This window comes from Schistocerca serialis, chromosome 2 (assembly GCF_023864345.2).
Source record: "Schistocerca serialis cubense isolate TAMUIC-IGC-003099 chromosome 2, iqSchSeri2.2, whole genome shotgun sequence".
NCBI classification, from domain to species: Eukaryota; Metazoa; Arthropoda; class Insecta; order Orthoptera; family Acrididae; genus Schistocerca; species Schistocerca serialis.
Window position 1 is genome coordinate 1,156,102,469 of NC_064639.1, and position 9,538 is coordinate 1,156,112,006.

The window sequence follows — 9,538 nt, forward strand, 5'->3', positions numbered from 1 at the left end:
AAAATCACTTACTTCACTGAAAGGTGTAAAGACTAGGAAATAATTTTCTGTGTCACAAAGGGTACTCTTAATGTAAATGACAAACACATTTCTTCTGTTCAGCCCTCTCTGTATGTGCAACTATACCTTGTGTGATATAAGGCAAATCTATCCCAAGTAGATGCAGCAGTAGTAAGTAACAGCTACACATCGTTGCATTTACTGCAAAATCGACCTGCTCGTTAAGTGAGGCTCTGTTCACTGGTATGAAGTACTTCGCTGCAGATACACTGGTATCGCTGCTGCTGCTTTATGTGTTTGGCAATTTCCATTCCACGTCCTGCTCGTCAGGGTTGCTGTGGTTCACACTAGATTGTAGGTAATGAAGCTGGATAGCGTATTTGGCTAATAAACTACATTATAGAACGCTGAATAATGTACAAGCAAGATGTAGTACGCATCAGTGAGATTCAAACATATTGGCTCCACATTCGATGGGGATCATTCTGAAACTAATGTCTCTCATTTATATTCATGGGAACTACAGCAGATACAGAAAACACAATACCACAGATAAACTGTGTAGAATTTCAGCTGCATACTGTCATTTTGCCACATAGTCACCACCATTAGTTGTTCATTTTTTTCCAGCGGTGAAAAAAAGCCGCACACCGTACTTGTGAAAACCTGAACCAGGTGAGACAGGAAAATGTTGGCTGTGTAGTCCATCTTCAGTAGCACCAGGGAGGCAGAACTCTAAAAATCCTATGTAAGGGTGTAGGATGGATGTGGCTGCGCATTCCAGCCCAACCGTGTGGTAACTTGCATGGACGAAAACTGTTCAAAAAAATGTTCAAGTGGGTGTGAATTCTTATGGGACTTAACTGCTAAGGTCATCAGTCCCTAAGCTTACACACTACTTAACCTAAATTATCCTACGGACAAACACACACACATGCCCGAGGGAGAACTCTAACCTCCGCCGGGACCAGCCAGCCGCACAGTCCATGACTGCAGCGGCTTAGACCGCTCGCCTAATCCCGCGCGGCGCGAAAACTGTTGTGGAACAAGTTATAATGTTGCAAGAAGGCGTTTATCTCGCTCTGCGGTCTGTATTTGGAAATTCGGGATTTCGGACTAACTAGAATCGTGTTCTAGCGTTCTTAACTGACATTTTCTTTAGGCTCCAAATTCTAGAAGATTGAAAACATCACTAAGCTTGGCCATGTCTTGAACTTCTTTCTTGGAAAATAGACTTCCCTTGTAAAAGGTAAACATTTTCTAAGGCTAGGATCGCATAAATCTTTCTTTATTTACAAACAATCTTTATCGACGTACTTAACTGTCATCTTCAGGTCTTCAAAAAATTATTTCGAGTGAGACCTCACAGCACATACTAAAAATTCTATTGCTCTGATGCCAGGCGGCTGCGGCGGCCAACGATTCGGAGCATTTCGTCCACTCTGACTATAAGGAAACTTTTACCCCACAAACTGACGGATTTAGAGACAAGTGAGGTGATGGCCCATCGTGATGAAACGTGAGGGGGAGGTGAATATGACGTCAGGTTGAAGTGGCAGGACACCTGCAACCTGCAACATGTCCAAGTAAGAGAATCTGCTGACGAGAGACTCCTTTGAAATGAATGGACGAATAACACTATTGTGCGCAGGATCACACTATACTTCACCGACCGAGCGAGGTGGCGCAGTGGTTAGCACACTGGACTCGCATTCGGGAGGACGACGGTTCAATCCCGTCTCCGGCCATCCTGATTTAGGTTTTCCGTGATTTCCCTAAATCGCTTCAGGCAAATGCCGGGATGGTTCCTTTGAAAGGGCACGGCCGATTTCCTTCCCCATCCTTCCCTCACCCGAGCTTGCGCTCCGTCTCTAATGACCTCGTTGTCGACGGGACGTTAAACACTAATATCCTCCTCCTCCTATACTTCACCTTATGAGTCTTTTTCTACTTCCTGTCCAACATCTGTGTACTCTGATCCTTTTGTGGGAACGCTGTAACGGTTCAGTTTGTCAGACATGTGTGGAGAGTTCACCCATCGGAGAAATACTTTAAGACAAAAAAAGCATGCACGATGAAGGAATTACGAGAAAGGGACGGAAGTCGATAGATGTGATGTACATGTACAGGCCAACAACTGTTTACAAGTTCAGAAGAACAGGATTTATTCAAGAGAACGTGCTTCAGAAATAGAACATGTCAGCAACGCGTTGGTCCTCCGCTAGCATTTATGCAAGCAGTTATTCAAATTAGTATTGCCTGATAAAGTTGTTGGATGTCCTCTTGGGGGATATAATACCAAATTCATTCCAAATGGCGCATTATATTGGCAAAATCTGAAGCTTGTTGGACGGCCCTTCTCAAATACACTCCTGGAAATGGAAAAAAGAACACATTGACACCGGTGTGTCAGACCCACCATACTTGCTCCGGACACTGCGAGAGGGCTGTACAAGCAATGATCACACACACGGCACAGCGGACACACCAGGAACCGCGGTGTTGGCCGTCGAATGGCGCTAGCTGCGCAGCATTTGTGCACCGCCGCCGTCAGTGTCAGCCAGTTTGCCGTGGCATACGGAGCTCCATCGCAGTCTTTAACACTGGTAGCATGCCGCGACAGCGTGGACGTGAACCGTATGTGCAGTTGACGGACTTTGAGCGAGGGCGTATAGTGGGCATGCGGGAGGCCGGGTGGACGTACCGCCGAATTGCTCACCACGTGGGGCGTGAGGTCTCCACAGTACATCGATGTTGTCGCCAGTGGTCGGCGGAAGGTGCACGTGCCCGTCGACCTGGGACCGGACCGCAGCGACGCACGGATGCACGCCAAGACCGTAGGATCCTACGCAGTGCCGTAGGGGACCGCACCGCCACTTCCCAGCAAATTAGGGACACTGTTGCTCCTGGGGTATCGGCGAGGACCATTCGCAACCGTCTCCATGAAGCTGGGCTACGGTCCCGCACACCGTTAGGCCGTCTTCCGCTCACGCCCCAACATCGTGCAGCCCGCCTCCAGTGGTGTCGCGACAGGCGTGAATGGAGGGACGAATGGAGACGTATCGTCTTCAGCGATGAGAGTCGCTTCTGCCTTGGTGCCAATGATGGTCGTATGCGTGTTTGGCGCCGTGCAGATGAGCGCCACAATCAGGACTGCATACGACCGAGGCACACAGGGCCAACACCTGGCATCATGGTGTGGGGAGCGATCTCCTACACTGGCCGTACACCACTGGTGATCGTCGAGGGGACACTGAATAGTGCACGGTACATCCAAACCGTCATCGAACCCATCGTTCTACCATTCCTAGACCGGCAAGGGAACTTGCTGTTCCAACAGGACAATGCACGTCCGCATGTATCCCGTGCCACCCAACGTGCTCTAGAAGGTGTAAGTCAACTACCCTGGCCAGCAAGATCTCCGGATCTGTCCCCCATTGAGCATGTTTGGGACTGGATGAAGCGTCGTCTCACGCGGTCTGCACGTCCAGCACGAACGCTGGTCCAACTGAGGTGCCAGGTGGAAATGGCATGGCAAGCCGTTCCACAGGACTACATCCAGCATCTCTACGATCGTCTCCATGGGAGAATAGCAGCCTGCATTGCTGCGAAAGGTGGATATACACTGTACTAGTGCCGACATTGTGCATGCTCTGTTGCCTGTGTCTATGTGCCTGTGGTTCTGTCAGTGTGATCATGTGATGTATCTGACCCCAGGAATGTGTCAATAAAGTTTCCCCTTCCTGGGACAATGAATTCACGGTGTTCTTATTTCAATTTCCAGGAGTGTACTTCAAACTTTCTCAATTGGGGGAAAATCCGACGACCTTGCTGGGACAGGTAGGGTTTGTTAAGCACGAAGACGAGCAGTAGAAACCCTATTAGTGTGCGGGTGAGTGTTATCTAACTGAAATGTGTACAGCCCAGAGATGGATTGCCATGGAGGGCAACGAAATGGGGAACACAATATCGTCGACCTATCGCTGAGCCGCACGAGTGACGCGGATTACGACCAAAGGCGTCCTCTATGAAATGTTATTGTCGCAGATAAAGCTGAGCAACACCGTGGCATAGTGGTTACAACACTAAACTGTTGTATGCAGTGTCGTGAGTTCAAAACTCACCTGGACTGTACAATTTTAATTTCTATATTGGGTTCGAGTACATTCTAGATGTATCCACAAATGTGGAATATATATATATATATATATATATATATGCTGAATAAACCGTCGTTGAGTGAAGTTAGTCTTCGTCATTCATCTAGTTAGACCTTCTACGTGACAATATTGCACCCCGGACCATCACCATTGGCTGTCGGCCCGTATGGTGGGCGACAGTTGGTCAGCCTGCCTCCAGACACTTGCTAGCTGGTAATCTCAGTTCGACGCGGGACTCATCACACAAGACAACTGTGCTCTAATCAAAGAGATTCCAGGCCGAATGTCCCTGCGGCCGCCCCAGACAACGGTGGAGCGTCTTTTTTTTTTTTTTTTTTTTTTTTTTTTTTTTTTTTTTTTTTTTTTTTTTTTTCTTAGAGTTCATTCACCAAAAAGTCACCATTTACGTCAGTCTTGTCAAACATATCAACACAACTGCTGACGCTGAGGTTTTTCTGTCGGCTTTAGTTGCACATTACATGCACAAAGATGTAAACTCCAAAGCAAGAATTTATGCACTTTTCATCATGGCATTTACAACTCTCTGACTGTCCTAGGCACAGATTTTCTTGTACTCCTCGCAAACAGCTGTCGTACCTTGCACATGCTGACATCTAAAACAAATGCCCTCAGGGTATGAAGTACACTGCTTGTTTCCATAAATGTCCGGAACCGCGCTGCTGCTACGGTCGCAGGTTCGAATCCTGCCTCGGGCGTGGATGTGTGCGATGTCCTTAGGTTAGTTAGGTTTCAGTAGTTCTAAGTCTAGGGGACTGATGACCTCAGATGTAAAGTCCCATGGTGTTTAGAGCCATTTGAACCATTTTTTTTGCATAAACCACGTATACCACGCCCGAATAGTTGTTTCGATGGACTCTTCCCTTCCATACTGTACCTGAAAGGTTCATTGCTCTTGGGTATCCTATCTCTTAACCAACCTGCTTATACACTCCAGAATGAGATTTTCACTCTGCAGCGGAATGTGCGCTGATGTGAAACTTCCTGCCAGATTAAAACTGTGTGCCGGACCGAGACTCGAACTCGGGACCTTTGCCTTTCGCGGGCAAGTGCTCTACCAACTGAGCTACCCAACCACTACTCACGCCCCGTCCTCACAGCTTTACTTCTGCCAGTACCTTGTCTCCTACCTTCTAAACTTCGCAGAAGCTCTCCTGCGAAAGGTCCCGAGTTCGAGTCTCGGTCCGGCACACAGTTTTAATCTGCCAGGAAGTTGCTTATACGCTGCTTTCCCCTTTAGCGAGGACTTTTTCGTCATTCTGCGGCACCTGGAAAAGAAAAAGCTTCATGTGTTATCTTGTCACACGGTGAAAACCAGTTGTTATTATTCAGTACAGTTTTAAAGTTGTTTAAGTCTTAAGTTGTGAAGGTAATTTATGGACGCCCCGGAGATCCGACTGGCGGCGACTGCTCCGCAGCAGCCGCGCCGCAACCTGACGCCCTTCCCCCGCTGTCAGCAGCGGAGGCGGCAGCAGCGCAGGCGGCAGCAGTTGAGGCACTCGGCCGCAATTAATTAGGGCAATTACTGTGGCTGGGGGCCTGCCGTGGCTCGCGGCGCAGGGCGTTGCTCCCGCAGGGGGCTCGGCGCGGCTCTTGCGAAACGCCGGCAGCGGCGGCGGCGGCGGCGGCTGCACCCGCCGGGACACCGAGGGGACCTGCGCGCCGCCGCCCACGACCGCTGAGCCGGACTTTCTCCCGCTTTCAATAACTTAATCTGGCCTCTGCTCTGCTCTGCCTGACCGGTACCGGTCCCCCGGGGGCGTTACGTAAGCGCCGCACCGCTGGCCCCCACTCGGCTCGCCACCGCCTCGAAGTTCCGGTTCGGCGCGCTTCCTGTTCCCCCCGCTTCCTGTTAACTGCTCCGCCCTCTATACCAGAGAACAACGGGAGGTACGCCCACTTCTATATCTCTATGCCGCAAACGACTCACTGGTTTTTTGCGTAGGATACGCACTGTAAAACTTGTTGTACGAAAAGGCGTCGTCGTGGTAGAGTGATTGTAGCAATACACAGGATTACTTATATCTAAACCCTTGATAGCGCAATGCAAGTTCAATCTTTAGCAACGCTCATTTGAGCGAAAGGCTATTTACAATTTGTACAGAAACCAGATGGCAGTTATAAGAGTCGAGGGACATGAAAGGGAAGCAGTGGTTGGGAAGGGAGTGAGACAGGGTTGTAGCCTCTCCCCGATGTTATTCAATCTGTATACTGAGCAAGCAATAAAGGAAACAAAAGAAAAGTTCGGAGTAGGTATTGAAATCCATGGAGAAGGAATAAAAACTTTGAGGTTCGTCGATAACATTGTAATTCTGTCAGAGACAGCAAACGACTTGGAAGAGCAGTTGAACGGAATGGACAGTGTCTTGAAAGGAGGGTATAAGTTGAACATCAAAAAAAGCAAAACCACGATAATGGAATGTAGTCGAATTAAATCGAGTGATGCTACATCTACATCTACATCTACATTGATACTCCGCAAGCCACCCAACGGGAATTAGATTAGGAAATGAGACACTTAAAGTAGTAAAGGAGTTTTGCTATTTGGGGAGCAAAATAACTGATGATGGTCGAAGTAGAGAGGATATCAAATGTAGACTGGCAATGGCAAGGAAAGCGTTTCTGAAGAAGAGAAATATATTAACATCGAGTACAGATTTAAGTATCAGGAAGTCGTTTCTTAAAGTATTTGTATGAAGTGTAGCCATGTATGGAAGTGAAACGATAACTAGTTTGGACAAGAAGGGCATAGAAGCTTTCGAAATGTGGTGCTACAGAAGAATGCTGAAAGTTAGATGGGTAGATCACATAACTAATGAGGAGGTATTGAATAGCATTGAGGAGAGGAGAAGTTTGTGGCACAACTTGACTAGAAGAAGGGATCGCTTGGTAGGACATGTTCTGAGGCATCGAGGGATCACAAATGAGGGTAAAAATGGTAGAGGGAGACCAAGAGATGAATATATTAAACAGATACAGAAGGATGTAGGTTGCAGTACGTACTGGAAGATTAAGAAGCTTGCACGGGATAGAGTACCACGGAGAGCTGCATTAAGCCAGTCTTTGGACTGAAGACCACAACAACAACAACAATATTCGAAAGTGTTCTGTTAACAATTAAGACGCGAAAACTATTACCTGTAATGATTCACCATGAGAATCAGGAGGGCGACAGGAAAATGAGCATCCGGAAGCTGCACAGATCAACCTTCCACGGAATGAACGTATTCACAAAATGGATATCATCGACATACAAGAAATGTTCAAAACAAACTACTAGCTTGCACCAAGGGAACCGAATGAAAAATGGCGCGTCACAGTGATCACTTACAGACTGAAGGTGAACTGCTTGGGAGCTACAAACCGGGCAGGACACTCACCTAGATATCCACTCTTGAAGATTGCTAATAGAGTTATATTGCTGTAATAGAGTGATGAGAACGGATGGAATGTGATACCAGGCAACCCAATGCGAAATAGTCTGTCGTGCAGCTTATCATGAAATTGGATTTCCTTTGGAGCGTAGCCGCAGATAGTGCGAGAATATGTTTTATATCAATGGGAGAAACAAACATCCAGAGGCTGAGTTTGTCCAGTGGTTCCAAGTGGCATGGGTTGCAGTGCCACACACTGTTACGCTGAAGAGCCAAAGAAACTGGTCCATCTGCCTAATATTGTGTTGGGCTCACGCGAGAACGCAGAAGTTCCACAACACGATGTGGCATCCTCTCGACTAACGTGTGACATAGTGCTGGAGGGAACTGACCATGAATCCTGCAGGGCTATCCATGAACCCGTAAGAGTACTATGGGGTGGAGATCTCTTCTGAACAGCACGTTCGAAGGCATCCCAGATAAACTCAATGATATTAATGTCTGGGGAATTTGGCGGCCAGCGGAAGTGTTTAAACTCAGAAAAGTGTTTTTGGAGCCACTATGTAAATTCTGGACGTGTGGGGTGTCGCATTGTCCTGCTGGAATTGCCCAAGTCCTTTGGTATGCACAATCGATATGAATGGATGCAGTTGATCAGACAGGATGCTTACCTACGCGTCAGCGTACGTATCTAGACGTATCAGGGATCCCACTCCAACTACACACGGCCCACACCATTACAGAGCCTTCACGAGCTTGAACAGTCCCCTGCTGACATATAAGGCCCATGGATTCGTGAGGTTGTCTCCATACCAGTACACATCCATCCGTTTGCTACAATTTGAAACGAGACTCGTCCGACCAGGCAACATGTTTCCAATCATCAACAATCCGATGTCGGTGTTGACGGACCTAGGCGAGATTTCGCTTTGTGTCGTGCAGTAATCAGGAGTACACGAGTGGGCCTTCGCCTCCGAAAACCCATATTAATGATGTTTCGTTGAATGGTTCACAAGCTGACGCTTGTTGATTGCCTAGCATTGAAATCTGCAGCAATTTGCGGAAAGTTTTCACTTCTGTGACGTTGAACGATTCTCTTCAGTCGTCGTTGGTCCCGTTCTCGTAGGAATTTTTTCCGGCCGCAGCGATGGCGGAGATCTGATGTTTTACCGCATTCGTGGTATTCGCAGTACACTCGTGAAATAGTCGTACAGGAAAACACCAATTTCATCGCTACCTCGGGGATACTGTGTCCCATCGCTCGTGCGCCGACTGTAATACCACGTCCAAACTCACGTAAGTGTTTATAACCTGTCATTGTACCATCAGTAACCGATCTTCAAATGGTTCAAAATGGCTCTGAGCACTGTGGGACTTAACATCTGAGGTCAACAGTCCTCTAGACTTAGAACTACTTAAACCTAACTAACCTACAGACAACACACACATCCATGCCCGAGGCAGGATTCGAACCTGCGACCGTAGCAGCAGCGCGGTTCCGGACTGAAGCTGCTGGAACCGCTCAGCCACAGCGGCCGGCTGGTAACCGAGCTGACAACAGCGCCAGACACTTGTCGTCTTATAGAGGCGTTGCCAACCGCAGCGCAGTGATCTGCCTGTTTACATGTCTCTGTATTTGAATACGAATACCTATACTAGTTTCTTTGGTACTTCATTATATTTCGACCACTTATTGGCCGAAAGCAGTGCTCATACCATAGTCCCACTTCTTTTATGCCAATTTTCCCTCTCGTGCTTTGCTCTGGCGTAAATATTCCGTGCTTCCCTTGTAATATCTGGCACACGAGAAAGAATCGGAGGGGCACACCACCTTCAACTTCTCGCAGCACAATAAATAACTTTTCAGCCAGCTCAGCATCCAGATTACCAGTCAGCATAATTGTATACGAATGCGTTAAGGCATTGCTGTTTGTTAACTTTGATAGAAATCTCTTGGTACCTTTAATTTCCAGGATCTTTCATATG

General features: G+C 47.7%; 1 non-coding gene across 1 annotated transcript; it reads right to left on the bottom strand.

Moving 5' to 3' along the window:
* Positions 1 to 5,179: 5,179 nt before the first annotated feature.
* On the bottom strand, positions 5,180 to 5,254 carry Trnas-cga (transfer RNA serine (anticodon CGA)). The gene has a single exon. It is a non-coding gene; the product is annotated as a tRNA-Ser (tRNA).
* Between the last annotated feature and the right edge of the window lie 4,284 nt (positions 5,255 to 9,538).